Genomic DNA, 23629 nt, shown 5'->3' on the forward strand with positions numbered 1-23629 from the left:
TCTTCACTATTTATATAATATGCTGGCTTTTACGGAGGCTGATCTTTAAATAGCCCACTTTTTGGAGCAGCCCTCGCTTACGGCCATACCGCGCTGAGAGCGCCCGGTCTCGTCTGATCTCGGAAGCTAAGCAGCGTCGGGCCTGCTTAGTACTTGGATGGGAGACCGCCTGGGAATACCAGGTGCTGTAAGCTTTTGCCTTTTCTTCACTATTTATATAATATGCTGGCTTTTAGAAAGACGTGTTTTACCGCTCTATTTATTACAATCATTTAAATGTATTATAGAGTTTTAAGTGTTTTACATGTTTTTTAGGCCATTTTATTACTCTTAACATTTTAAGTGAGTGTGTGTCTTTAAAAAATGGATGGTTGGCCTGCCATGTGACTAGACACATGACAGGAAGCAGGAAGTACAACTGTATAAGAGAGCAGCATGACAAACAAAGGACAGTCACCAAACTGTTGGATTGAGGAGTTGCTAATTTTAGAGCTCACCTTTCCATTCACCACCTGCAAACTTTGGATTACACTCTCTGTGGATTGTATATACACCGGTGGACACTCACATTGGACTTATCAACACACTGGGATTCTTGGACTGTTTTTAGGGTATGGACAAATGAACTGTATTCTTTTAACAGCGTTTACCTCGTTTTATCGTGTTGTTTTAAAGTCTTTTATGTGAACCTTGTAAATAAACCAAATCTATTTAAACCAATCTTCTTTTATGTCTCATTCTTTTAACCACTAGTCATCTCTCACAGTTAAATCTGATCCCATTTTAGTCTTGTAACTCGGCTGATAAGGCCGATTGTTACACTTGGATGGGAGACCGCCTGGGAATACCAGGTGCTGTAAGCTTTTGCCTTTTCTTCACTATTTATATAATATGCTGGCTTTTACGGAGGCTGATCTTTAAATAGCCCACTTTTTGGAGCAGCCCTCGCTTACGGCCATACCGCGCTGAGAGCGCCCGATCTCGTCTGATCTCGGAAGCTAAGCAGCGTCGGGCCTGCTTAGTACTTGGATGGGAGACCGCCTGGGAATACCAGGTGCTGTAAGCTTATGCCTTTTCTTCACTATTTATATAATATGCTGGCTTTTACGGAGGCTGATCTTTAAATAGCCCACTTTTTGGAGCAGCCCTCGCTTACGGCCATACCGCGCTGAGAGCGCCCGATCTCGTCTGATCTCGGAAGCTAAGCAGCGTCGGGCCTGCTTAGTACTTGGATGGGAGACCGCCTGGGAATACCAGGTGCTGTAAGCTTTTGCCTTTTCTTCACTATTTATATAATATGCTGGCTTTTACGGAGGCTGATCTTTAAATAGCCCACTTTTTGGAGCAGCCCTCGCTTACGGCCATACCGCGCTGAGAGCGCCCGATCTCGTCTGATCTCGGAAGCTAAGCAGCGTCGGGCCTGCTTAGTACTTGGATGGGAGACCGCCTGGGAATACCAGGTGCTGTAAGCTTTTGCCTTTTCTTCACTATTTATATAATATGCTGGCTTTTAGAAAGACGTGTTTTACCGCTCTATTTATTACAATCATTTAAATGTATTATAGAGTTTTAAGTGTTTTACATGTTTTTTAGGCCATTTTATTACTCTTAACATTTTAAGTGAGTGTGTGTCTTTAAAAAATGGATGGTTGGCCTGCCATGTGACTAGACACATGACAGGAAGCAGGAAGTACAACTGTATAAGAGAGCAGCATGACAAACAAAGGACAGTCACCAAACTGTTGGATTGAGGAGTTGCTAATTTTAGAGCTCACCTTTCCATTCACCACCTGCAAACTTTGGATTACACTTTCTGTGGATTGTATATACACCGGTGGACACTCACATTGGACTTATCAACACACTGGGATTCTTGGACTGTTTTTAGGGTATGGACAAATGAACTGTATTCTTTTAACAGCGTTTACCTCGTTTTATCGTGTTGTTTTAAAGTCTTTTATGTGAACCTTGTAAATAAACCAAATCTATTTAAACCAATCTTCTTTTATGTCTCATTCTTTTAACCACTAGTCATCTCTCACAGTTAAATCTGACCCCATTTTAGTCTTGTAACTCGGCTGATAAGGCCGATTGTTACACTTGGATGGGAGACCGCCTGGCAATACCAGGTGCTGTAAGCTTTTGCCTTTTCTTCACTATTTATATAATATGCTGGCTTTTACGGAGGCTGATCTTTAAATGGCCCACTTTTTGGAGCAGCCCTCGCTTACGGCCATACCGCGCTGAGAGCGCCCGATCTCGTCTGATCTCGGAAGCTAAGCAGCGTCGGGCCTGCTTAGTACTTGGATGGGAGACCGCCTGGGAATACCAGGTGCTGTAAGCTTTTGCCTTTTCTTCACTATTTATATAATATGCTGGCTTTTACGGAGGCTGATCTTTAAATAGCCCACTTTTTGGAGCAGCCCTCGCTTACGGCCATACCGCGCTGAGAGCGCCCGATCTCGTCTGATCTCGGAAGCTAAGCAGCGTCGGGCCTGCTTAGTACTTGGATGGGAGACCGCCTGGGAATACCAGGTGCTGTAAGCTTTTGCCTTTTCTTCACTATTTATATAATATGCTGGCTTTTACGGAGGCTGATCTTTAAATAGCCCACTTTTTGGAGCAGCCCTCGCTTACGGCCATACCGCGCTGAGAGCGCCCGATCTCGTCTGATCTCGGAAGCTAAGCAGCGTCGGGCCTGCTTAGTACTTGGATGGGAGACCGCCTGGGAATACCAGGTGCTGTAAGCTTTTGCCTTTTCTTCACTATTTATATAATATGCTGGCTTTTAGAAAGACGTGTTTTACCGCTCTATTTATTACAATCATTTAAATGTATTATAGAGTTTTAAGTGTTTTACATGTTTTTTAGGCCATTTTATTACTCTTAACATTTTAAGTGAGTGTGTGTCTTTAAAAAATGGATGGTTGGCCTGCCATGTGACTAGACACATGACAGGAAGCAGGAAGTACAACTGTATAAGAGAGCAGCATGACAAACAAAGGACAGTCACCAAACTGTTGGATTGAGGAGTTGCTAATTTTAGAGCTCACCTTTCCATTCACCACCTGCAAACTTTGGATTACACTTTCTGTGGATTGTATATACACCGGTGGACACTCACATTGGACTTATCAACACACTGGGATTCTTGGACTGTTTTTAGGGTATGGACAAATGAACTGTATGCTTTTAACAGCGTTTACCTCGTTTTATCGTGTTGTTTTAAAGTCTTTTATGTGAACCTTGTAAATAAACCAAATCTATTTAAACCAATCTTCTTTTATGTCTCATTCTTTTAACCACTAGTCATCTCTCACAGTTAAATCTGATCCCATTTTAGTCTTGTAACTCGGCTGATAAGGCCGATTGTTACACTTGGATGGGAGACCGCCTGGGAATACCAGGTGCTGTAAGCTTTTGCCTTTTCTTCACTATTTATATAATATGCTGGCTTTTACGGAGGCTGATCTTTAAATAGCCCACTTTTTGGAGCAGCCCTCGCTTACGGCCATACCGCGCTGAGAGCGCCCGATCTCGTCTGATCTCGGAAGCTAAGCAGCGTCGGGCCTGCTTAGTACTTGGATGGGAGACCGCCTGGGAATACCAGGTGCTGTAAGCTTTTGCCTTTTCTTCACTATTTATATAATATGCTGGCTTTTACGGAGGCTGATCTTTAAATAGCCCACTTTTTGGAGCAGCCCTCGCTTACGGCCATACCGCGCTGAGAGCGCCCGATCTCGTCTGATCTCGGAAGCTAAGCAGCGTCGGGCCTGCTTAGTACTTGGATGGGAGACCGCCTGGGAATACCAGGTGCTGTAAGCTTTTGCCTTTTCTTCACTATTTATATAATATGCTGGCTTTTAGAAAGACGTGTTTTACCGCTCTATTTATTACAATCATTTAAATGTATTATAGAGTTTTAAGTGTTTTACATGTTTTTTAGGCCATTTTATTACTCTTAACATTTTAAGTGAGTGTGTGTCTTTAAAAAATGGATGGTTGGCCTGCCATGTGACTAGACACATGACAGGAAGCAGGAAGTACAACTGTATAAGAGAGCAGCATGACAAACAAAGGACAGTCACCAAACTGTTGGATTGAGGAGTTGCTAATTTTAGAGCTCACCTTTCCATTCACCACCTGCAAACTTTGGATTACACTTTCTGTGGATTGTATATACACCGGTGGACACTCACATTGGACTTATCAACACACTGGGATTCTTGGACTGTTTTTAGGGTATGGACAAATGAACTGTATTCTTTTAACAGCGTTTACCTCGTTTTATCGTGTTGTTTTAAAGTCTTTTATGTGAACCTTGTAAATAAACCAAATCTATTTAAACCAATCTTCTTTTATGTCTCATTCTTTTAACCACTAGTCATCTCTCACAGTTAAATCTGATCCCATTTTAGTCTTGTAACTCGGCTGATAAGGCCGATTGTTACACTTGGATGGGAGACCGCCTGGGAATACCAGGTGCTGTAAGCTTTTGCCTTTTCTTCACTATTTATATAATATGCTGGCTTTTACGGAGGCTGATCTTTAAATAGCCCACTTTTTGGAGCAGCCCTCGCTTACGGCCATACCGCGCTGAGAGCGCCCGATCTCGTCTGATCTCGGAAGCTAAGCAGCGTCGGGCCTGCTTAGTACTTGGATGGGAGACCGCCTGGGAATACCAGGTGCTGTAAGCTTTTGCCTTTTCTTCACTATTTATATAATATGCTGGCTTTTACGGAGGCTGATCTTTAAATAGCCCACTTTTTGGAGCAGCCCTCGCTTACGGCCATACCGCGCTGAGAGCGCCCGATCTCGTCTGATCTCGGAAGCTAAGCAGCGTCGGGCCTGCTTAGTACTTGGATGGGAGACCGCCTGGGAATACCAGGTGCTGTAAGCTTTTGCCTTTTCTTCACTATTTATATAATATGCTGGCTTTTACGGAGGCTGATCTTTAAATAGCCCACTTTTTGGAGCAGCCCTCGCTTACGGCCATACCGCGCTGAGAGCGCCCGATCTCGTCTGATCTCGGAAGCTAAGCAGCGTCGGGCCTGCTTAGTACTTGGATGGGAGACCGCCTGGGAATACCAGGTGCTGTAAGCTTTTGCCTTTTCTTCACTATTTATATAATATGCTGGCTTTTAGAAAGACGTGTTTTACCGCTCTATTTATTACAATCATTTAAATGTATTATAGAGTTTTAAGTGTTTTACATGTTTTTTAGGCCATTTTATTACTCTTAACATTTTAAGTGAGTGTGTGTCTTTAAAAAATGGATGGTTGGCCTGCCATGTGACTAGACACATGACAGGAAGCAGGAAGTACAACTGTATAAGAGAGCAGCATGACAAACAAAGGACAGTCACCAAACTGTTGGATTGAGGAGTTGCTAATTTTAGAGCTCACCTTTCCATTCACCACCTGCAAACTTTGGATTACACTTTCTGTGGATTGTATATACACCGGTGGACACTCACATTGGACTTATCAACACACTGGGATTCTTGGACTGTTTTTAGGGTATGGACAAATGAACTGTATTCTTTTAACAGCGTTTACCTCGTTTTATCGTGTTGTTTTAAAGTCTTTTATGTGAACCTTGTAAATAAACCAAATCTATTTAAACCAATCTTCTTTTATGTCTCATTCTTTTAACCACTAGTCATCTCTCACAGTTAAATCTGACCCCATTTTAGTCTTGTAACTCGGCTGATAAGGCCGATTGTTACACTTGGATGGGAGACCGCCTGGCAATACCAGGTGCTGTAAGCTTTTGCCTTTTCTTCACTATTTATATAATATGCTGGCTTTTACGGAGGCTGATCTTTAAATGGCCCACTTTTTGGAGCAGCCCTCGCTTACGGCCATACCGCGCTGAGAGCGCCCGATCTCGTCTGATCTCGGAAGCTAAGCAGCGTCGGGCCTGCTTAGTACTTGGATGGGAGACCGCCTGGGAATACCAGGTGCTGTAAGCTTTTGCCTTTTCTTCACTATTTATATAATATGCTGGCTTTTAGAAAGACGTGTTTTACCGCTCTATTTATTACAATCATTTAAATGTATTATAGAGTTTTAAGTGTTTTACATGTTTTTTAGGCCATTTTATTACTCTTAACATTTTAAGTGAGTGTGTGTCTTTAAAAAATGGATGGTTGGCCTGCCATGTGACTAGACACATGACAGGAAGCAGGAAGTACAACTGTATAAGAGAGCAGCATGACAAACAAAGGACAGTCACCAAACTGTTGGATTGAGGAGTTGCTAATTTTAGAGCTCACCTTTCCATTCACCACCTGCAAACTTTGGATTACACTTTCTGTGGATTGTATATACACCGGTGGACACTCACATTGGACTTATCAACACACTGGGATTCTTGGACTGTTTTTAGGGTATGGACAAATGAACTGTATTCTTTTAACAGCGTTTACCTCGTTTTATCGTGTTGTTTTAAAGTCTTTTATGTGAACCTTGTAAATAAACCAAATCTATTTAAACCAATCTTCTTTTATGTCTCATTCTTTTAACCACTAGTCATCTCTCACAGTTAAATCTGATCCCATTTTAGTCTTGTAACTCGGCTGATGAGGCCGATTGTTACACTTGGATGGGAGACCGCCTGGGAATACCAGGTGCTGTAAGCTTTTGCCTTTTCTTCACTATTTATATAATATGCTGGCTATTACGGAGGCTGATCTTTAAATAGCCCACTTTTTGGAGCAGCCCTCGCTTACGGCCATACCGCGCTGAGAGCGCCCGATCTCGTCTGATCTCGGAAGCTAAGCAGCGTCGGGCCTGCTTAGTACTTGGATGGGAGACCGCCTGGGAATACCAGGTGCTGTAAGCTTTTGCCTTTTCTTCACTATTTATATAATATGCTGGCTTTTACGGAGGCTGATCTTTAAATAGCCCACTTTTTGGAGCAGCCCTCGCTTACGGCCATACCGCGCTGAGAGCGCCCGATCTCTTCTGATCTCGGAAGCTAAGCAGCGTCGGGCCTGCTTAGTACTTGGATGGGAGACCGCCTGGGAATACCAGGTGCTGTAAGCTTTTGCCTTTTCTTCACTATTTATATAATATGCTGGCTTTTACGGAGGCTGATCTTTAAATAGCCCACTTTTTGGAGCAGCCCTCGCTTACGGCCATACCGCGCTGAGAGCGCCCGATCTCGTCTGATCTCGGAAGCTAAGCAGCGTCGGGCCTGCTTAGTACTTGGATGGGAGACCGCCTGGGAATACCAGGTGCTGTAAGCTTTTGCCTTTTCTTCACTATTTATATAATATGCTGGCTTTTAGAAAGACGTGTTTTACCGCTCTATTTATTACAATCATTTAAATGTATTATAGAGTTTTAAGTGTTTTACATGTTTTTTAGGCCATTTTATTACTCTTAACATTTTAAGTGAGTGTGTGTCTTTAAAAAATGGATGGTTGGCCTGCCATGTGACTAGACACATGACAGGAAGCAGGAAGTACAACTGTATAAGAGAGCAGCATGACAAACAAAGGACAGTCACCAAACTGTTGGATTGAGGAGTTGCTAATTTTAGAGCTCACCTTTCCATTCACCACCTGCAAACTTTGGATTACACTTTCTGTGGATTGTATATACACCGGTGGACACTCACATTGGACTTATCAACACACTGGGATTCTTGGACTGTTTTTAGGGTATGGACAAATGAACTGTATTCTTTTAACAGCGTTTACCTCGTTTTATCGTGTTGTTTTAAAGTCTTTTATGTGAACCTTGTAAATAAACCAAATCTATTTAAACCAATCTTCTTTTATGTCTCATTCTTTTAACCACTAGTCATCTCTCACAGTTAAATCTGATCCCATTTTAGTCTTGTAACTCGGCTGATAAGGCCGATTGTTACACTTGGATGGGAGACCGCCTGGGAATACCAGGTGCTGTAAGCTTTTGCCTTTTCTTCACTATTTATATAATATGCTGGCTTTTACGGAGGCTGATCTTTAAATAGCCCACTTTTTGGAGCAGCCCTCGCTTACGGCCATACCGCGCTGAGAGCGCCCGATCTCGTCTGATCTCGGAAGCTAAGCAGCGTCGGGCCTGCTTAGTACTTGGATGGGAGACCGCCTGGGAATACCAGGTGCTGTAAGCTTTTGCCTTTTCTTCACTATTTATATAATATGCTGGCTTTTACGGAGGCTGATCTTTAAATAGCCCACTTTTTGGAGCAGCCCTCGCTTACGGCCATACCGCGCTGAGAGCGCCCGATCTCGTCTGATCTCGGAAGCTAAGCAGCGTCGGGCCTGCTTAGTACTTGGATGGGAGACCGCCTGGGAATACCAGGTGCTGTAAGCTTTTGCCTTTTCTTCACTATTTATATAATATGCTGGCTTTTACGGAGGCTGATCTTTAAATAGCCCACTTTTTGGAGCAGCCCTCGCTTACGGCCATACCGCGCTGAGAGCGCCCGATCTCGTCTGATCTCGGAAGCTAAGCAGCGTCGGGCCTGCTTAGTACTTGGATGGGAGACCGCCTGGGAATACCAGGTGCTGTAAGCTTTTGCCTTTTCTTCACTATTTATATAATATGCTGGCTTTTAGAAAGACGTGTTTTACCGCTCTATTTATTACAATCATTTAAATGTATTATAGAGTTTTAAGTGTTTTACATGTTTTTTAGGCCATTTTATTACTCTTAACATTTTAAGTGAGTGTGTGTCTTTAAAAAATGGATGGTTGGCCTGCCATGTGACTAGACACATGACAGGAAGCAGGAAGTACAACTGTATAAGAGAGCAGCATGACAAACAAAGGACAGTCACCAAACTGTTGGATTGAGGAGTTGCTAATTTTAGAGCTCACCTTTCCATTCACCACCTGCAAACTTTGGATTACACTTTCTGTGGATTGTATATACACCGGTGGACACTCACATTGGACTTATCAACACACTGGGATTCTTGGACTGTTTTTAGGGTATGGACAAATGAACTGTATTCTTTTAACAGCGTTTACCTCGTTTTATCGTGTTGTTTTAAAGTCTTTTATGTGAACCTTGTAAATAAACCAAATCTATTTAAACCAATCTTCTTTTATGTCTCATTCTTTTAACCACTAGTCATCTCTCACAGTTAAATCTGACCCCATTTTAGTCTTGTAACTCGGCTGATAAGGCCGATTGTTACACTTGGATGGGAGACCGCCTGGCAATACCAGGTGCTGTAAGCTTTTGCCTTTTCTTCACTATTTATATAATATGCTGGCTTTTACGGAGGCTGATCTTTAAATGGCCCACTTTTTGGAGCAGCCCTCGCTTACGGCCATACCGCGCTGAGAGCGCCCGATCTCGTCTGATCTCGGAAGCTAAGCAGCGTCGGGCCTGCTTAGTACTTGGATGGGAGACCGCCTGGGAATACCAGGTGCTGTAAGCTTTTGCCTTTTCTTCACTATTTATATAATATGCTGGCTTTTAGAAAGACGTGTTTTACCGCTCTATTTATTACAATCATTTAAATGTATTATAGAGTTTTAAGTGTTTTACATGTTTTTTAGGCCATTTTATTACTCTTAACATTTTAAGTGAGTGTGTGTCTTTAAAAAATGGATGGTTGGCCTGCCATGTGACTAGACACATGACAGGAAGCAGGAAGTACAACTGTATAAGAGAGCAGCATGACAAACAAAGGACAGTCACCAAACTGTTGGATTGAGAAGTTGCTAATTTTTAGAGCTCACCTTTCCATTCACCACCTGCAAACTTTGGATTACACTTTCTGTGGATTGTATATACACCGGTGGACACTCACATTGGACTTATCAACACACTGGGATTCTTGGACTGTTTTAGGGTATGGACAAATGAACTGTATTCTTTTAACAGCGTTTACCTCGTTTTATCGTGTTGTTTTAAAGTCTTTTATGTGAACCTTGTAAATAAACCAAATCTATTTAAACCAATCTTCTTTTATGTCTCATTCTTTTAACCACTAGTCATCTCTCACAGTTAAATCTGACCCCATTTTAGTCTTGTAACTCGGCTGATAAGGCCGATTGTTACACTTGGATGGGAGACCGCCTGGCAATACCAGGTGCTGTAAGCTTTTGCCTTTTCTTCACTATTTATATAATATGCTGGCTTTTACGGAGGCTGATCTTTAAATAGCCCACTTTTTGGAGCAGCCCTCGCTTACGGCCATACCGCGCTGAGAGCGCCCGATCTCGTCTGATCTCGGAAGCTAAGCAGCGTCGGGCCTGCTTAGTACTTGGATGGGAGACCGCCTGGGAATACCAGGTGCTGTAAGCTTTTGCCTTTTCTTCACTATTTATATAATATGCTGGCTTTTAGAAAGACGTGTTTTACCGCTCTATTTATTACAATCATTTAAATGTATTATAGAGTTTTAAGTGTTTTACATGTTTTTTAGGCCATTTTATTACTCTTAACATTTTAAGTGAGTGTGTGTCTTTAAAAAATGGATGGTTGGCCTGCCATGTGACTAGACACATGACAGGAAGCAGGAAGTACAACTGTATAAGAGAGCAGCATGACAAACAAAGGACAGTCACCAAACTGTTGGATTGAGGAGTTGCTAATTTTAGAGCTCACCTTTCCATTCACCACCTGCAAACTTTGGATTACACTTTCTGTGGATTGTATATACACCGGTGGACACTCACATTGGACTTATCAACACACTGGGATTCTTGGACTGTTTTTAGGGTATGGACAAATGAACTGTATTCTTTTAACAGCGTTTACCTCGTTTTATCGTGTTGTTTTAAAGTCTTTTATGTGAACCTTGTAAATAAACCAAATCTATTTAAACCAATCTTCTTTTATGTCTCATTCTTTTAACCACTAGTCATCTCTCACAGTTAAATCTGATCCCATTTTAGTCTTGTAACTCGGCTGATAAGGCCGATTGTTACACTTGGATGGGAGACCGCCTGGGAATACCAGGTGCTGTAAGCTTTTGCCTTTTCTTCACTATTTATATAATATGCTGGCTTTTACGGAGGCTGATCTTTAAATAGCCCACTTTTTGGAGCAGCCCTCGCTTACGGCCATACCGCGCTGAGAGCGCCCGATCTCGTCTGATCTCGGAAGCTAAGCAGCGTCGGGCCTGCTTAGTACTTGGATGGGAGACCGCCTGGGAATACCAGGTGCTGTAAGCTTTTGCCTTTTCTTCACTATTTATATAATATGCTGGCTTTTACGGAGGCTGATCTTTAAATAGCCCACTTTTTGGAGCAGCCCTCGCTTACGGCCATACCGCGCTGAGAGCGCCCGATCTCGTCTGATCTCGGAAGCTAAGCAGCGTCGGGCCTGCTTAGTACTTGGATGGGAGACCGCCTGGGAATACCAGGTGCTGTAAGCTTTTGCCTTTTCTTCACTATTTATATAATATGCTGGCTTTTAGAAAGACGTGTTTTACCGCTCTATTTATTACAATCATTTAAATGTATTATAGAGTTTTAAGTGTTTTACATGTTTTTTAGGCCATTTTATTACTCTTAACATTTTAAGTGAGTGTGTGTCTTTAAAAAATGGATGGTTGGCCTGCCATGTGACTAGACACATGACAGGAAGCAGGAAGTACAACTGTATAAGAGAGCAGCATGACAAACAAAGGACAGTCACCAAACTGTTGGATTGAGGAGTTGCTAATTTTAGAGCTCACCTTTCCATTCACCACCTGCAAACTTTGGATTACACTTTCTGTGGATTGTATATACACCGGTGGACACTCACATTGGACTTATCAACACACTGGGATTCTTGGACTGTTTTTAGGGTATGGACAAATGAACTGTATTCTTTTAACAGCGTTTACCTCGTTTTATCGTGTTGTTTTAAAGTCTTTTATGTGAACCTTGTAAATAAACCAAATCTATTTAAACCAATCTTCTTTTATGTCTCATTCTTTTAACCACTAGTCATCTCTCACAGTTAAATCTGATCCCATTTTAGTCTTGTAACTCGGCTGATAAGGCCGATTGTTACACTTGGATGGGAGACCGCCTGGGAATACCAGGTGCTGTAAGATTTTGCCTTTTCTTCACTATTTATATAATATGCTGGCTTTTACGGAGGCTGATCTTTAAATAGCCCACTTTTTGGAGCAGCCCTCGCTTACGGCCATACCGCGCTGAGAGCGCCCGATCTCGTCTGATCTCGGAAGCTAAGCAGCGTCGGGCCTGCTTAGTACTTGGATGGGAGACCGCCTGGGAATACCAGGTGCTGTAAGCTTTTGCCTTTTCTTCACTATTTATATAATATGCTGGCTTTTACGGAGGCTGATCTTTAAATAGCCCACTTTTTGGAGCAGCCCTCGCTTACGGCCATACCGCGCTGAGAGCGCCCGATCTCGTCTGATCTCGGAAGCTAAGCAGCGTCGGGCCTGCTTAGTACTTGGATGGGAGACCGCCTGGGAATACCAGGTGCTGTAAGCTTTTGCCTTTTCTTCACTATTTATATAATATGCTGGCTTTTAGAAAGACGTGTTTTACCGCTCTATTTATTACAATCATTTAAATGTATTATAGAGTTTTAAGTGTTTTACATGTTTTTTAGGCCATTTTATTACTCTTAACATTTTAAGTGAGTGTGTGTCTTTAAAAAATGGATGGTTGGCCTGCCATGTGACTAGACACATGACAGGAAGCAGGAAGTACAACTGTATAAGAGAGCAGCATGACAAACAAAGGACAGTCACCAAACTGTTGGATTGAGGAGTTGCTAATTTTAGAGCTCACCTTTCCATTCACCACCTGCAAACTTTGGATTACACTTTCTGTGGATTGTATATACACCGGTGGACACTCACATTGGACTTATCAACACACTGGGATTCTTGGACTGTTTTTAGGGTATGGACAAATGAACTGTATTCTTTTAACAGCGTTTACCTCGTTTTATCGTGTTGTTTTAAAGTCTTTTATGTGAACCTTGTAAATAAACCAAATCTATTTAAACCAATCTTCTTTTATGTCTCATTCTTTTAACCACTAGTCATCTCTCACAGTTAAATCTGACCCCATTTTAGTCTTGTAACTCGGCTGATAAGGCCGATTGTTACACTTGGATGGGAGACCGCCTGGCAATACCAGGTGCTGTAAGCTTTTGCCTTTTCTTCACTATTTATATAATATGCTGGCTTTTACGGAGGCTGATCTTTAAATGGCCCACTTTTTGGAGCAGCCCTCGCTTACGGCCATACCGCGCTGAGAGCGCCCGATCTCGTCTGATCTCGGAAGCTAAGCAGCGTCGGGCCTGCTTAGTACTTGGATGGGAGACCGCCTGGGAATACCAGGTGCTGTAAGCTTTTGCCTTTTCTTCACTATTTATATAATATGCTGGCTTTTAGAAAGACGTGTTTTACCGCTCTATTTATTACAATCATTTAAATGTATTATAGAGTTTTAAGTGTTTTACATGTTTTTTAGGCCATTTTATTACTCTTAACATTTTAAGTGAGTGTGTGTCTTTAAAAAATGGATGGTTGGCCTGCCATGTGACTAGACACATGACAGGAAGCAGGAAGTACAACTGTATAAGAGAGCAGCATGACAAACAAAGGACAGTCACCAAACTGTTGGATTGAGGAGTTGCTAATTTTAGAGCTCACCTTTCCATTCACCACCTGCAAACTTTGGATTACACTTTCTGTGGATTGTATATACACCGGTGGACACTCACATTGGACTTATCAACACACTGGGATTCTTGGACTGTTTTTAGGGTATGGACAAATGAACTGTATTCTTTTAACAGCGTTTACCTCGTTTTATCGTGTTGTTTTAAAGTCTTTTATGTGAACCTTGTAAATAAACCAAATCTATTTAAACCAATCTTCTTTTATGTCTCATTCTTTTAACCACTAGTCATCTCTCACAGTTAAATCTGACCCCATTTTAGTCTTGTAACTCGGCTGATAAGGCCGATTGTTACACTTGGATGGGAGACCGCCTGGCAATACCAGGTGCTGTAAGCTTTTGCCTTTTCTTCACTATTTATATAATATGCTGGCTTTTACGGAGGCTGATCTTTAAATAGCCCACTTTTTGGAGCAGCCCTCGCTTACGGCCATACCGCGCTGAGAGCGCCCGATCTCGTCTGATCTCGGAAGCTAAGCAGCGTCGGGCCTGCTTAGTACTTGGATGGGAGACCGCCTGGGAATACCAGGTGCTGTAAGCTTTTGCCTTTTCTTCACTATTTATATAATATGCTGGCTTTTAGAAAGACGTGTTTTACCGCTCTATTTATTACAATCATTTAAATGTATTATAGAGTTTTAAGTGTTTTACATGTTTTTTAGGCCATTTTATTACTCTTAACATTTTAAGTGAGTGTGTGTCTTTAAAAAATGGATGGTTGGCCTGCCATGTGACTAGACACATGACAGGAAGCAGGAAGTACAACTGTATAAGAGAGCAGCATGACAAACAAAGGACAGTCACCAAACTGTTGGATTGAGGAGTTGCTAATTTTAGAGCTCACCTTTCCATTCACCACCTGCAAACTTTGGATTACACTTTCTGTGGATTGTATATACACCGGTGGACACTCACATTGGACTTATCAACACACTGGGATTCTTGGACTGTTTTTAGGGTATGGACAAATGAACTGTATTCTTTTAACAGCGTTTACCTCGTTTTATCGTGTTGTTTTAAAGTCTTTTATGTGAACCTTGTAAATAAACCAAATCTATTTAAACCAATCTTCTTTTATGTCTCATTCTTTTAACCACTAGTCATCTCTCACAGTTAAATCTGATCCCATTTTAGTCTTGTAACTCGGCTGATAAGGCCGATTGTTACACTTGGATGGGAGACCGCCTGGGAATACCAGGTGCTGTAAGCTTTTGCCTTTTCTTCACTATTTATATAATATGCTGGCTTTTACGGAGGCTGATCTTTAAATAGCCCACTTTTTGGAGCAGCCCTCGCTTACGGCCATACCGCGCTGAGAGCGCCCGATCTCGTCTGATCTCGGAAGCTAAGCAGCGTCGGGCCTGCTTAGTACTTGGATGGGAGACCGCCTGGGAATACCAGGTGCTGTAAGCTTTTGCCTTTTCTTCACTATTTATATAATATGCTGGCTTTTACGGAGGCTGATCTTTAAATAGCCCACTTTTTGGAGCAGCCCTCGCTTACGGCCATACCGCGCTGAGAGCGCCCGATCTCGTCTGATCTCGGAAGCTAAGCAGCGTCGGGCCTGCTTAGTACTTGGATGGGAGACCGCCTGGGAATACCAGGTGCTGTAAGCTTTTGCCTTTTCTTCACTATTTATATAATATGCTGGCTTTTACGGAGGCTGATCTTTAAATAGCCCACTTTTTGGAGCAGCCCTCGCTTACGGCCATACCGCGCTGAGAGCGCCCGATCTCGTCTGATCTCGGAAGCTAAGCAGCGTCGGGCCTGCTTAGTACTTGGATGGGAGACCGCCTGGGAATACCAGGTGCTGTAAGCTTTTGCCTTTTCTTCACTATTTATATAATATGCTGGCTTTTAGAAAGACGTGTTTTACCGCTCTATTTATTACAATCATTTAAATGTATTATAGAGTTTTAAGTGTTTTACATGTTTTTTAGGCCATTTTATTACTCTTAACATTTTAAGTGAGTGTGTGTCTTTAAAAAATGGATGGTTGGCCTGCCATGTGACTAGACACATGACAGGAAGCAGGAAGTACAACTGTATAAGAGAGCAGCATGACAAACAAAGGACAGTCACCAAACTGTTGGATTGAGGAGTTGCTAATTTTAGAGCTCACCTTTCCATTCACCACCTGCAAACTTTGGATTACACTTTCTGTGGATTGTATATACACCGGTGGACACTCACATTGGACTTATCAACACACTGGGATTCTTGGACTGTTTTTAGGGTATGGACAAATGAACTGTATTCTTTTAACAGCGTTTACCTCGTTTTATCGTGTTGTTTTAAAGTCTTTTATGTGAACCTTGTAAATAAACCAAATCTATTTAAACCAATCTTCTTTTATGTCTCATTCTTTTAACCACTAGTCATCTCTCACAGTTAAATCTGACCCCATTTTAGTCTTGTAACTCGGCTGATAAGGCCGATTGTTACACTTGGATGGGAGACCGCCTGGCAATACCAGGTGCTGTAAGCTTTTGCCTTTTCTTCACTATTTATATAATATGCTGGCTTTTACGGAGGCTGATCTTTAAATGGCCCACTTTTTGGAGCAGCCCTCGCTTACGGCCATACCGCGCTGAGAGCGCCCGATCTCGTCTGATCTCGGAAGCTAAGCAGCGTCGGGCCTGCTTAGTACTTGGATGGGAGACCGCCTGGGAATACCAGGTGCTGTAAGCTTTTGCCTTTTCTTCACTATTTATATAATATGCTGGCTTTTAGAAAGACGTGTTTTACCGCTCTATTTATTACAATCATTTAAATGTATTATAGAGTTTTAAGTGTTTTACATGTTTTTTAGGCCATTTTATTACTCTTAACATTTTAAGTGAGTGTGTGTCTTTAAAAAATGGATGGTTGGCCTGCCATGTGACTAGACACATGACAGGAAGCAGGAAGTACAACTGTATAAGAGAGCAGCATGACAAACAAAGGACAGTCACCAAACTGTTGGATTGAGAAGTTGCTAATTTTAGAGCTCACCTTTCCATTCACCACCTGCAAACTTTGGATTACACTTTCTGTGGATTGTATATACACCGGTGGACACTCACATTGGACTTATCAACACACTGGGATTCTTGGACTGTTTTTAGGGTATGGACAAATGAACTGTATTCTTTTAACAGCGTTTACCTCGTTTTATCGTGTTGTTTTAAAGTCTTTTATGTGAACCTTGTAAATAAACCAAATCTATTTAAACCAATCTTCTTTTATGTCTCATTCTTTTAACCACTAGTCATCTCTCACAGTTAAATCTGATCCCATTTTAGTCTTGTAACTCGGCTGATAAGGCCGATTGTTACACTTGGATGGGAGACCGCCTGGCAATACCAGGTGCTGTAAGCTTTTGCCTTTTCTTCACTATTTATATAATATGCTGGCTTTTACGGAGGCTGATCTTTAAATGGCCCACTTTTTGGAGCAGCCCTCGCTTACGGCCATACCGCGCTGAGAGCGCCCGATCTCGTCTGATCTCGGAAGCTAAGCAGCGTCGGGCCTGCTTAGTACTTGGATGGGAGACCGCCTGGGAATACCAGGTGCTGTAAGCTTTTGCCTTTTCTTCACTATTTATATAATATGCTGGCTTTTAGAAAGACGTGTTTTACCGCTCTATTTATTACAATCATTTAAATGTATTATAGAGTTTTAAGTGTTTTACATGTTTTTTAGGCCATTTTATTACTCTTAACATTTTAAGTGAGTGTGTGTCTTTAAAAAATGGATGGTTGGCCTGCCATGTGACTAGACACATGACAGGAAGCAGGAAGTACAACTGTATAAGAGAGCAGCATGACAAACAAAGGACAGTCACCAAACTGTTGGATTGAGGAGTTGCTAATTTTAGAGCTCACCTTTCCATTCACCACCTGCAAACTTTGGATTACACTTTCTGTGGATTGTATATACACCGGTGGACACTCACATTGGACTTATCAACACACTGGGATTCTTGGACTGTTTTTAGGGTATGGACAAATGAACTGTATTCTTTTAACAGCGTTTACCTCGTTTTATCGTGTTGTTTTAAAGTCTTTTATGTGAACCTTGTAAATAAACCAAATCTATTTAAACCAATCTTCTTTTATGTCTCATTCTTTTAACCACTAGTCATCTCTCACAGTTAAATCTGATCCCATTTTAGTCTTGTAACTCGGCTGATGAGGCCGATTGTTACACTTGGATGGGAGACCGCCTGGGAATACCAGGTGCTGTAAGCTTTTGCCTTTTCTTCACTATTTATATAATATGCTGGCTATTACGGAGGCTGATCTTTAAATAGCCCACTTTTTGGAGCAGCCCTCGCTTACGGCCATACCGCGCTGAGAGCGCCCGATCTCGTCTGATCTCGGAAGCTAAGCAGCGTCGGGCCTGCTTAGTACTTGGATGGGAGACCGCCTGGGAATACCAGGTGCTGTAAGCTTTTGCCTTTTCTTCACTATTTATATAATATGCTGGCTTTTACGGAGGCTGATCTTTAAATAGCCCACTTTTTGGAGCAGCCCTCGCTTACGGCCATACCGCGCTGAGAGCGCCCGATCTCTTCTGATCTCGGAAGCTAAGCAGCGTCGGGCCTGCTTAGTACTTGGATGGGAGACCGCCTGGGAATACCAGGTGCTGTAAGCTTTTGCCTTTTCTTCACTATTTATATAATATGCTGGCTTTTACGGAGGCTGATCTTTAAATAGCCCACTTTTTGGAGCAGCCCTCGCTTACGGCCATACCGCGCTGAGAGCGCCCGATCTCGTCTGATCTCGGAAGCTAAGCAGCGTCGGGCCTGCTTAGTACTTGGATGGGAGACCGCCTGGGAATACCAGGTGCTGTAAGCTTTTGCCTTTTCTTCACTATTTATATAATATGCTGGCTTTTAGAAAGACGTGTTTTACCGCTCTATTTATTACAATCATTTAAATGTATTATAGAGTTTTAAGTGTTTTACATGTTTTTTAGGCCATTTTATTACTCTTAACATTTTAAGTGAGTGTGTGTCTTTAAAAAATGGATGGTTGGCCTGCCATGTGACTAGACACATGACAGGAAGCAGGAAGTACAACTGTATAAGAGAGCAGCATGACAAACAAAGGACAGTCACCAAACTGTTGGATTGAGGAGTTGCTAATTTTAGAGCTCACCTTTCCATTCACCACCTGCAAACTTTGGATTACACTTTCTGTGGATTGTATATACACCGGTGGACACTCACATTGGACTTATCAACACACTGGGATTCTTGGACTGTTTTTAGGGTATGGACAAATGAACTGTATTCTTTTAACAGCGTTTACCTCGTTTTATCGTGTTGTTTTAAAGTCTTTTATGTGAACCTTGTAAATAAACCAAATCTATTTAAACCAATCTTCTTTTATGTCTCATTCTTTTAACCACTAGTCATCTCTCACAGTTAAATCTGATCCCATTTTAGTCTTGTAACTCGGCTGATAAGGCCGATTGTTACACTTGGATGGGAGACCGCCTGGGAATACCAGGTGCTGTAAGCTTTTGCCTTTTCTTCACTATTTATATAATATGCTGGCTTTTACGGAGGCTGATCTTTAAATAGCCCACTTTTTGGAGCAGCCCTCGCTTACGGCCATACCGCGCTGAGAGCGCCCGATCTCGTCTGATCTCGGAAGCTAAGCAGCGTCGGGCCTGCTTAGTACTTGGATGGGAGACCGCCTGGGAATACCAGGTGCTGTAAGCTTTTGCCTTTTCTTCACTATTTATATAATATGCTGGCTTTTACGGAGGCTGATCTTTAAATAGCCCACTTTTTGGAGCAGCCCTCGCTTACGGCCATACCGCGCTGAGAGCGCCCGATCTCGTCTGATCTCGGAAGCTAAGCAGCGTCGGGCCTGCTTAGTACTTGGATGGGAGACCGCCTGGGAATACCAGGTGCTGTAAGCTTTTGCCTTTTCTTCACTATTTATATAATATGCTGGCTTTTACGGAGGCTGATCTTTAAATAGCCCACTTTTTGGAGCAGCCCTCGCTTACGGCCATACCGCGCTGAGAGCGCCCGATCTCGTCTGATCTCGGAAGCTAAGCAGCGTCGGGCCTGCTTAGTACTTGGATGGGAGACCGCCTGGGAATACCAGGTGCTGTAAGCTTTTGCCTTTTCTTCACTATTTATATAATATGCTGGCTTTTAGAAAGACGTGTTTTACCGCTCTATTTATTACAATCATTTAAATGTATTATAGAGTTTTAAGTGTTTTACATGTTTTTTAGGCCATTTTATTACTCTTAACATTTTAAGTGAGTGTGTGTCTTTAAAAAATGGATGGTTGGCCTGCCATGTGACTAGACACATGACAGGAAGCAGGAAGTACAACTGTATAAGAGAGCAGCATGACAAACAAAGGACAGTCACCAAACTGTTGGATTGAGGAGTTGCTAATTTTAGAGCTCACCTTTCCATTCACCACCTGCAAACTTTGGATTACACTTTCTGTGGATTGTATATACACCGGTGGACACTCACATTGGACTTATCAACACACTGGGATTCTTGGACTGTTTTTAGGGTATGGACAAATGAACTGTATTCTTTTAACAGCGTTTACCTCGTTTTATCGTGTTGTTTTAAAGTCTTTTATGTGAACCTTGTAAATAAACCAAATCTATTTAAACCAATCTTCTTTTATGTCTCATTCTTTTAACCACTAGTCATCTCTCACAGTTAAATCTGACCCCATTTTAGTCTTGTAACTCGGCTGATAAGGCCGATTGTTACACTTGGATGGGAGACCGCCTGGCAATACCAGGTGCTGTAAGCTTTTGCCTTTTCTTCACTATTTATATAATATGCTGGCTTTTACGGAGGCTGATCTTTAAATGGCCCACTTTTTGGAGCAGCCCTCGCTTACGGCCATACCGCGCTGAGAGCGCCCGATCTCGTCTGATCTCGGAAGCTAAGCAGCGTCGGGCCTGCTTAGTACTTGGATGGGAGACCGCCTGGGAATACCAGGTGCTGTAAGCTTTTGCCTTTTCTTCACTATTTATATAATATGCTGGCTTTTAGAAAGACGTGTTTTACCGCTCTATTTATTACAATCATTTAAATGTATTATAGAGTTTTAAGTGTTTTACATGTTTTTTAGGCCATTTTATTACTCTTAACATTTTAAGTGAGTGTGTGTCTTTAAAAAATGGATGGTTGGCCTGCCATGTGACTAGACACATGACAGGAAGCAGGAAGTACAACTGTATAAGAGAGCAGCATGACAAACAAAGGACAGTCACCAAACTGTTGGATTGAGAAGTTGCTAATTTTAGAGCTCACCTTTCCATTCACCACCTGCAAACTTTGGATTACACTTTCTGTGGATTGTATATACACCGGTGGACACTCACATTGGACTTATCAACACACTGGGATTCTTGGACTGTTTTTAGGGTATGGACAAATGAACTGTATTCTTTTAACAGCGTTTACCTCGTTTTATCGTGTTGTTTTAAAGTCTTTTATGTGAACCTTGTAAATAAACCAAATCTATTTAAACCAATCTTCTTTTATGTCTCATTCTTTTAACCACTAGTCATCTCTCACAGTTAAATCTGACCCCATTTTAGTCTTGTAACTCGGCTGATAAGGCCGATTGTTACACTTGGATGGGAGACCGCCTGGCAATACCAGGTGCTGTAAGCTTTTGCCTTTTCTTCACTATTTATATAATATGCTGGCTTTTACGGAGGCTGATCTTTAAATAGCCCACTTTTTGGAGCAGCCCTCGCTTACGGCCATACCGCGCTGAGAGCGCCCGATCTCGTCTGATCTCGGAAGCTAAGCAGCGTCGGGCCTGCTTAGTACTTGGATGGGAGACCGCCTGGGAATACCAGGTGCTGTAAGCTTTTGCCTTTTCTTCACTATTTATATAATATGCTGGCTTTTAGAAAGACGTGTTTTACCGCTCTATTTATTACAATCATTTAAATGTATTATAGAGTTTTAAGTGTTTTACATGTTTTTTAGGCCATTTTATTACTCTTAACATTTTAAGTGAGTGTGTGTCTTTAAAAAATGGATGGTTGGCCTGCCATGTGACTAGACACATGACAGGAAGCAGGAAGTACAACTGTATAAGAGAGCAGCATGACAAACAAAGGACAGTCACCAAACTGTTGGATTGAGGAGTTGCTAATTTTAGAGCTCACCTTTCCATTCACCACCTGCAAACTTTGGATTACACTTTCTGTGGATTGTATATACACCGGTGGACACTCACATTGGACTTATCAACACACTGGGATTCTTGGACTGTTTTTAGGGTATGGACAAATGAACTGTATTCTTTTAACAGCGTTTACCTCGTTTTATCGTGTTGTTTTAAAGTCTTTTATGTGAACCTTGTAAATAAACCAAATCTATTTAAACCAATCTTCTTTTATGTCTCATTCTTTTAACCACTAGTCATCTCTCACAGTTAAATCTGATCCCATTTTAGTCTTGTAACTCGGCTGATAAGGCCGATTGTTACACTTGGATGGGAGACCGCCTGGCAATACCAGGTGCTGTAAGCTTTTGCCTTTTCTTCACTATTTATATAATATGCTGGCTTTTACGGAGGCTGATCTTTAAATGGCCCACTTTTTGGAGCAGCCCTCGCTTACGGCCATACCGCGCTGAGAGCGCCCGATCTCGTCTGATCTCGGAAGCTAAGCAGCGTCGGGCCTGCTTAGTACTTGGATGGGAGACCGCCTGGGAATACCAGGTGCTGTAAGCTTTTGCCTTTTCTTCACTATTTATATAATATGCTGGCTTTTAGAAAGACGTGTTTTACCGCTCTATTTATTACAATCATTTAAATGTATTATAGAGTTTTAAGTGTTTTACATGTTTTTTAGGCCATTTTATTACTCTTAACATTTTAAGTGAGTGTGTGTCTTTAAAAAATGGATGGTTGGCCTGCCATGTGACTAGACACATGACAGGAAGCAGGAAGTACAACTGTATAAGAGAGCAGCATGACAAACAAAGGACAGTCACCAAACTGTTGGATTGAGGAGTTGCTAATTTTAGAGCTCACCTTTCCATTCACCACCTGCAAACTTTGGATTACACTTTCTGTGGATTGTATATACACCGGTGGACACTCACATTGGACTTATCAACACACTGGGATTCTTGGACTGTTTTTAGGGTATGGACAAATGAACTGTATTCTTTTAACAGCGTTTACCTCGTTTTATCGTGTTGTTTTAAAGTCTTTTATGTGAACCTTGTAAATAAACCAAATCTATTTAAACCAATCTTCTTTTATGTCTCATTCTTTTAACCACTAGTCATCTCTCACAGTTAAATCTGATCCCATTTTAGTCTTGTAACTCGGCTGATGAGGCCGATTGTTACACTTGGATGGGAGACCGCCTGGGAATACCAGGTGCTGTAAGCTTTTGCCTTTTCTTCACTATTTATATAATATGCTGGCTATTACGGAGGCTGATCTTTAAATAGCCCACTTTTTGGAGCAGCCCTCGCTTACGGCCATACCGCGCTGAGAGCGCCCGATCTCGTCTGATCTCGGAAGCTAAGCAGCGTCGGGCCTGCTTAGTACTTGGATGGGAGACCGCCTGGGAATACCAGGTGCTGTAAGCTTTTGCCTTTTCTTCACTATTTATATAATATGCTGGCTTTTACGGAGGCTGATCTTTAAATAGCCCACTTTTTGGAGCAGCCCTCGCTTACGGCCATACCGCGCTGAGAGCGCCCGATCTCTTCTGATCTCGGAAGCTAAGCAGCGTCGGGCCTGCTTAGTACTTGGATGGGAGACCGCCTGGGAATACCAGGTGCTGTAAGCTTTTGCCTTTTCTTCACTATTTATATAATATGCTGGCTTTTACGGAGGCTGATCTTTAAATAGCCCACTTTTTGGAGCAGCCCTCGCTTACGGCCATACCGCGCTGAGAGCGCCCGATCTCGTCTGATCTCGGAAGCTAAGCAGCGTCGGGCCTGCTTAGTACTTGGATGGGAGACCGCCTGGGAATACCAG

At 42.2% G+C, this 23629-nt stretch overlaps 43 non-coding genes and 1 pseudogene across 43 annotated transcripts; all 44 read left to right on the forward strand.

The window, feature by feature from the left end:
• Positions 1 to 75: 75 nt before the first annotated feature.
• LOC141314667 (5S ribosomal RNA) lies at positions 76 to 194 on the forward strand. The gene has a single exon (XR_012350213.1). It is a non-coding gene; the product is annotated as a 5S ribosomal RNA (ribosomal RNA).
• A 753-nt stretch (positions 195 to 947) lies between these two features.
• On the forward strand, positions 948 to 1066 carry LOC141314712 (5S ribosomal RNA). The gene has a single exon (XR_012350258.1). It is a non-coding gene; the product is annotated as a 5S ribosomal RNA (ribosomal RNA).
• Positions 1067 to 1150: 84 nt separating this feature from the next.
• On the forward strand, positions 1151 to 1269 carry LOC141314713 (5S ribosomal RNA). The gene has a single exon (XR_012350259.1). It is a non-coding gene; the product is annotated as a 5S ribosomal RNA (ribosomal RNA).
• An 84-nt stretch (positions 1270 to 1353) lies between these two features.
• LOC141314715 (5S ribosomal RNA) lies at positions 1354 to 1472 on the forward strand. Its single transcript, XR_012350261.1, has one exon. It is a non-coding gene; the product is annotated as a 5S ribosomal RNA (ribosomal RNA).
• A 753-nt stretch (positions 1473 to 2225) lies between these two features.
• On the forward strand, positions 2226 to 2344 carry LOC141314716 (5S ribosomal RNA). Its single transcript, XR_012350262.1, has one exon. It is a non-coding gene; the product is annotated as a 5S ribosomal RNA (ribosomal RNA).
• An 84-nt stretch (positions 2345 to 2428) lies between these two features.
• On the forward strand, positions 2429 to 2547 carry LOC141314718 (5S ribosomal RNA). Its single transcript, XR_012350263.1, has one exon. It is a non-coding gene; the product is annotated as a 5S ribosomal RNA (ribosomal RNA).
• Positions 2548 to 2631: 84 nt separating this feature from the next.
• LOC141314719 (5S ribosomal RNA) lies at positions 2632 to 2750 on the forward strand. Its single transcript, XR_012350264.1, has one exon. It is a non-coding gene; the product is annotated as a 5S ribosomal RNA (ribosomal RNA).
• A 753-nt stretch (positions 2751 to 3503) lies between these two features.
• On the forward strand, positions 3504 to 3622 carry LOC141314720 (5S ribosomal RNA). The gene has a single exon (XR_012350265.1). It is a non-coding gene; the product is annotated as a 5S ribosomal RNA (ribosomal RNA).
• An 84-nt stretch (positions 3623 to 3706) lies between these two features.
• On the forward strand, positions 3707 to 3825 carry LOC141314604 (5S ribosomal RNA). The gene has a single exon (XR_012350151.1). It is a non-coding gene; the product is annotated as a 5S ribosomal RNA (ribosomal RNA).
• A 753-nt stretch (positions 3826 to 4578) lies between these two features.
• Positions 4579 to 4697, forward strand: LOC141314605 (5S ribosomal RNA). Its single transcript, XR_012350152.1, has one exon. It is a non-coding gene; the product is annotated as a 5S ribosomal RNA (ribosomal RNA).
• Positions 4698 to 4781: 84 nt separating this feature from the next.
• Positions 4782 to 4900, forward strand: LOC141314606 (5S ribosomal RNA). Its single transcript, XR_012350153.1, has one exon. It is a non-coding gene; the product is annotated as a 5S ribosomal RNA (ribosomal RNA).
• Positions 4901 to 4984: 84 nt separating this feature from the next.
• On the forward strand, positions 4985 to 5103 carry LOC141314608 (5S ribosomal RNA). The gene has a single exon (XR_012350154.1). It is a non-coding gene; the product is annotated as a 5S ribosomal RNA (ribosomal RNA).
• Positions 5104 to 5856: 753 nt separating this feature from the next.
• Positions 5857 to 5975, forward strand: LOC141314609 (5S ribosomal RNA). The gene has a single exon (XR_012350155.1). It is a non-coding gene; the product is annotated as a 5S ribosomal RNA (ribosomal RNA).
• Positions 5976 to 6728: 753 nt separating this feature from the next.
• LOC141314611 (5S ribosomal RNA) lies at positions 6729 to 6847 on the forward strand. Its single transcript, XR_012350157.1, has one exon. It is a non-coding gene; the product is annotated as a 5S ribosomal RNA (ribosomal RNA).
• Positions 6848 to 6931: 84 nt separating this feature from the next.
• LOC141314657 (5S ribosomal RNA) lies at positions 6932 to 7050 on the forward strand. Its single transcript, XR_012350204.1, has one exon. It is a non-coding gene; the product is annotated as a 5S ribosomal RNA (ribosomal RNA).
• Positions 7051 to 7134: 84 nt separating this feature from the next.
• Positions 7135 to 7253, forward strand: LOC141314612 (5S ribosomal RNA). The gene has a single exon (XR_012350158.1). It is a non-coding gene; the product is annotated as a 5S ribosomal RNA (ribosomal RNA).
• A 753-nt stretch (positions 7254 to 8006) lies between these two features.
• On the forward strand, positions 8007 to 8125 carry LOC141314613 (5S ribosomal RNA). Its single transcript, XR_012350160.1, has one exon. It is a non-coding gene; the product is annotated as a 5S ribosomal RNA (ribosomal RNA).
• Positions 8126 to 8209: 84 nt separating this feature from the next.
• LOC141314614 (5S ribosomal RNA) lies at positions 8210 to 8328 on the forward strand. Its single transcript, XR_012350161.1, has one exon. It is a non-coding gene; the product is annotated as a 5S ribosomal RNA (ribosomal RNA).
• Positions 8329 to 8412: 84 nt separating this feature from the next.
• LOC141314615 (5S ribosomal RNA) lies at positions 8413 to 8531 on the forward strand. The gene has a single exon (XR_012350162.1). It is a non-coding gene; the product is annotated as a 5S ribosomal RNA (ribosomal RNA).
• Positions 8532 to 9284: 753 nt separating this feature from the next.
• Positions 9285 to 9403, forward strand: LOC141314616 (5S ribosomal RNA). The gene has a single exon (XR_012350163.1). It is a non-coding gene; the product is annotated as a 5S ribosomal RNA (ribosomal RNA).
• Positions 9404 to 10156: 753 nt separating this feature from the next.
• LOC141314617 (5S ribosomal RNA) lies at positions 10157 to 10275 on the forward strand. Its single transcript, XR_012350164.1, has one exon. It is a non-coding gene; the product is annotated as a 5S ribosomal RNA (ribosomal RNA).
• A 753-nt stretch (positions 10276 to 11028) lies between these two features.
• LOC141314619 (5S ribosomal RNA) lies at positions 11029 to 11147 on the forward strand. The gene has a single exon (XR_012350165.1). It is a non-coding gene; the product is annotated as a 5S ribosomal RNA (ribosomal RNA).
• An 84-nt stretch (positions 11148 to 11231) lies between these two features.
• On the forward strand, positions 11232 to 11350 carry LOC141314620 (5S ribosomal RNA). The gene has a single exon (XR_012350166.1). It is a non-coding gene; the product is annotated as a 5S ribosomal RNA (ribosomal RNA).
• A 753-nt stretch (positions 11351 to 12103) lies between these two features.
• On the forward strand, positions 12104 to 12222 carry LOC141314621 (5S ribosomal RNA). The gene has a single exon (XR_012350167.1). It is a non-coding gene; the product is annotated as a 5S ribosomal RNA (ribosomal RNA).
• An 84-nt stretch (positions 12223 to 12306) lies between these two features.
• On the forward strand, positions 12307 to 12425 carry LOC141314623 (5S ribosomal RNA). The gene has a single exon (XR_012350169.1). It is a non-coding gene; the product is annotated as a 5S ribosomal RNA (ribosomal RNA).
• Positions 12426 to 13178: 753 nt separating this feature from the next.
• On the forward strand, positions 13179 to 13297 carry LOC141314624 (5S ribosomal RNA). Its single transcript, XR_012350171.1, has one exon. It is a non-coding gene; the product is annotated as a 5S ribosomal RNA (ribosomal RNA).
• A 753-nt stretch (positions 13298 to 14050) lies between these two features.
• Positions 14051 to 14169, forward strand: LOC141314625 (5S ribosomal RNA). The gene has a single exon (XR_012350172.1). It is a non-coding gene; the product is annotated as a 5S ribosomal RNA (ribosomal RNA).
• Positions 14170 to 14922: 753 nt separating this feature from the next.
• Positions 14923 to 15041, forward strand: LOC141314626 (5S ribosomal RNA). Its single transcript, XR_012350173.1, has one exon. It is a non-coding gene; the product is annotated as a 5S ribosomal RNA (ribosomal RNA).
• An 84-nt stretch (positions 15042 to 15125) lies between these two features.
• On the forward strand, positions 15126 to 15244 carry LOC141314627 (5S ribosomal RNA). Its single transcript, XR_012350174.1, has one exon. It is a non-coding gene; the product is annotated as a 5S ribosomal RNA (ribosomal RNA).
• An 84-nt stretch (positions 15245 to 15328) lies between these two features.
• Positions 15329 to 15447, forward strand: LOC141314628 (5S ribosomal RNA). The gene has a single exon (XR_012350175.1). It is a non-coding gene; the product is annotated as a 5S ribosomal RNA (ribosomal RNA).
• Positions 15448 to 16200: 753 nt separating this feature from the next.
• LOC141314630 (5S ribosomal RNA) lies at positions 16201 to 16319 on the forward strand. Its single transcript, XR_012350176.1, has one exon. It is a non-coding gene; the product is annotated as a 5S ribosomal RNA (ribosomal RNA).
• A 753-nt stretch (positions 16320 to 17072) lies between these two features.
• LOC141314631 (5S ribosomal RNA) lies at positions 17073 to 17191 on the forward strand. Its single transcript, XR_012350177.1, has one exon. It is a non-coding gene; the product is annotated as a 5S ribosomal RNA (ribosomal RNA).
• A 753-nt stretch (positions 17192 to 17944) lies between these two features.
• Positions 17945 to 18063, forward strand: LOC141314632 (5S ribosomal RNA). Its single transcript, XR_012350178.1, has one exon. It is a non-coding gene; the product is annotated as a 5S ribosomal RNA (ribosomal RNA).
• An 84-nt stretch (positions 18064 to 18147) lies between these two features.
• LOC141314659 (5S ribosomal RNA) lies at positions 18148 to 18266 on the forward strand. The gene has a single exon (XR_012350206.1). It is a non-coding gene; the product is annotated as a 5S ribosomal RNA (ribosomal RNA).
• Positions 18267 to 18350: 84 nt separating this feature from the next.
• On the forward strand, positions 18351 to 18469 carry LOC141314633 (5S ribosomal RNA). The gene has a single exon (XR_012350179.1). It is a non-coding gene; the product is annotated as a 5S ribosomal RNA (ribosomal RNA).
• A 753-nt stretch (positions 18470 to 19222) lies between these two features.
• On the forward strand, positions 19223 to 19341 carry LOC141314635 (5S ribosomal RNA). The gene has a single exon (XR_012350182.1). It is a non-coding gene; the product is annotated as a 5S ribosomal RNA (ribosomal RNA).
• An 84-nt stretch (positions 19342 to 19425) lies between these two features.
• Positions 19426 to 19544, forward strand: LOC141314636 (5S ribosomal RNA). Its single transcript, XR_012350183.1, has one exon. It is a non-coding gene; the product is annotated as a 5S ribosomal RNA (ribosomal RNA).
• Positions 19545 to 19628: 84 nt separating this feature from the next.
• LOC141314637 (5S ribosomal RNA) lies at positions 19629 to 19747 on the forward strand. The gene has a single exon (XR_012350184.1). It is a non-coding gene; the product is annotated as a 5S ribosomal RNA (ribosomal RNA).
• A 753-nt stretch (positions 19748 to 20500) lies between these two features.
• LOC141314638 (5S ribosomal RNA) lies at positions 20501 to 20619 on the forward strand. The gene has a single exon (XR_012350185.1). It is a non-coding gene; the product is annotated as a 5S ribosomal RNA (ribosomal RNA).
• A 753-nt stretch (positions 20620 to 21372) lies between these two features.
• Positions 21373 to 21491, forward strand: LOC141314639 (5S ribosomal RNA). Its single transcript, XR_012350186.1, has one exon. It is a non-coding gene; the product is annotated as a 5S ribosomal RNA (ribosomal RNA).
• Positions 21492 to 22244: 753 nt separating this feature from the next.
• On the forward strand, positions 22245 to 22363 carry LOC141314641 (5S ribosomal RNA). Its single transcript, XR_012350187.1, has one exon. It is a non-coding gene; the product is annotated as a 5S ribosomal RNA (ribosomal RNA).
• A 753-nt stretch (positions 22364 to 23116) lies between these two features.
• Positions 23117 to 23235, forward strand: LOC141314642 (5S ribosomal RNA). Its single transcript, XR_012350188.1, has one exon. It is a non-coding gene; the product is annotated as a 5S ribosomal RNA (ribosomal RNA).
• Positions 23236 to 23319: 84 nt separating this feature from the next.
• LOC141314660 (5S ribosomal RNA) lies at positions 23320 to 23438 on the forward strand. Its single transcript, XR_012350207.1, has one exon. It is a non-coding gene; the product is annotated as a 5S ribosomal RNA (ribosomal RNA).
• Positions 23439 to 23522: 84 nt separating this feature from the next.
• LOC141314672 (5S ribosomal RNA) lies at positions 23523 to 23629 on the forward strand (annotated as a pseudogene).

The sequence above is a fragment of the Garra rufa genome, unplaced genomic scaffold, assembly GCF_049309525.1.
Source record: "Garra rufa unplaced genomic scaffold, GarRuf1.0 hap1_unplaced_011, whole genome shotgun sequence".
NCBI classification, from domain to species: domain Eukaryota; kingdom Metazoa; phylum Chordata; class Actinopteri; order Cypriniformes; family Cyprinidae; genus Garra; species Garra rufa.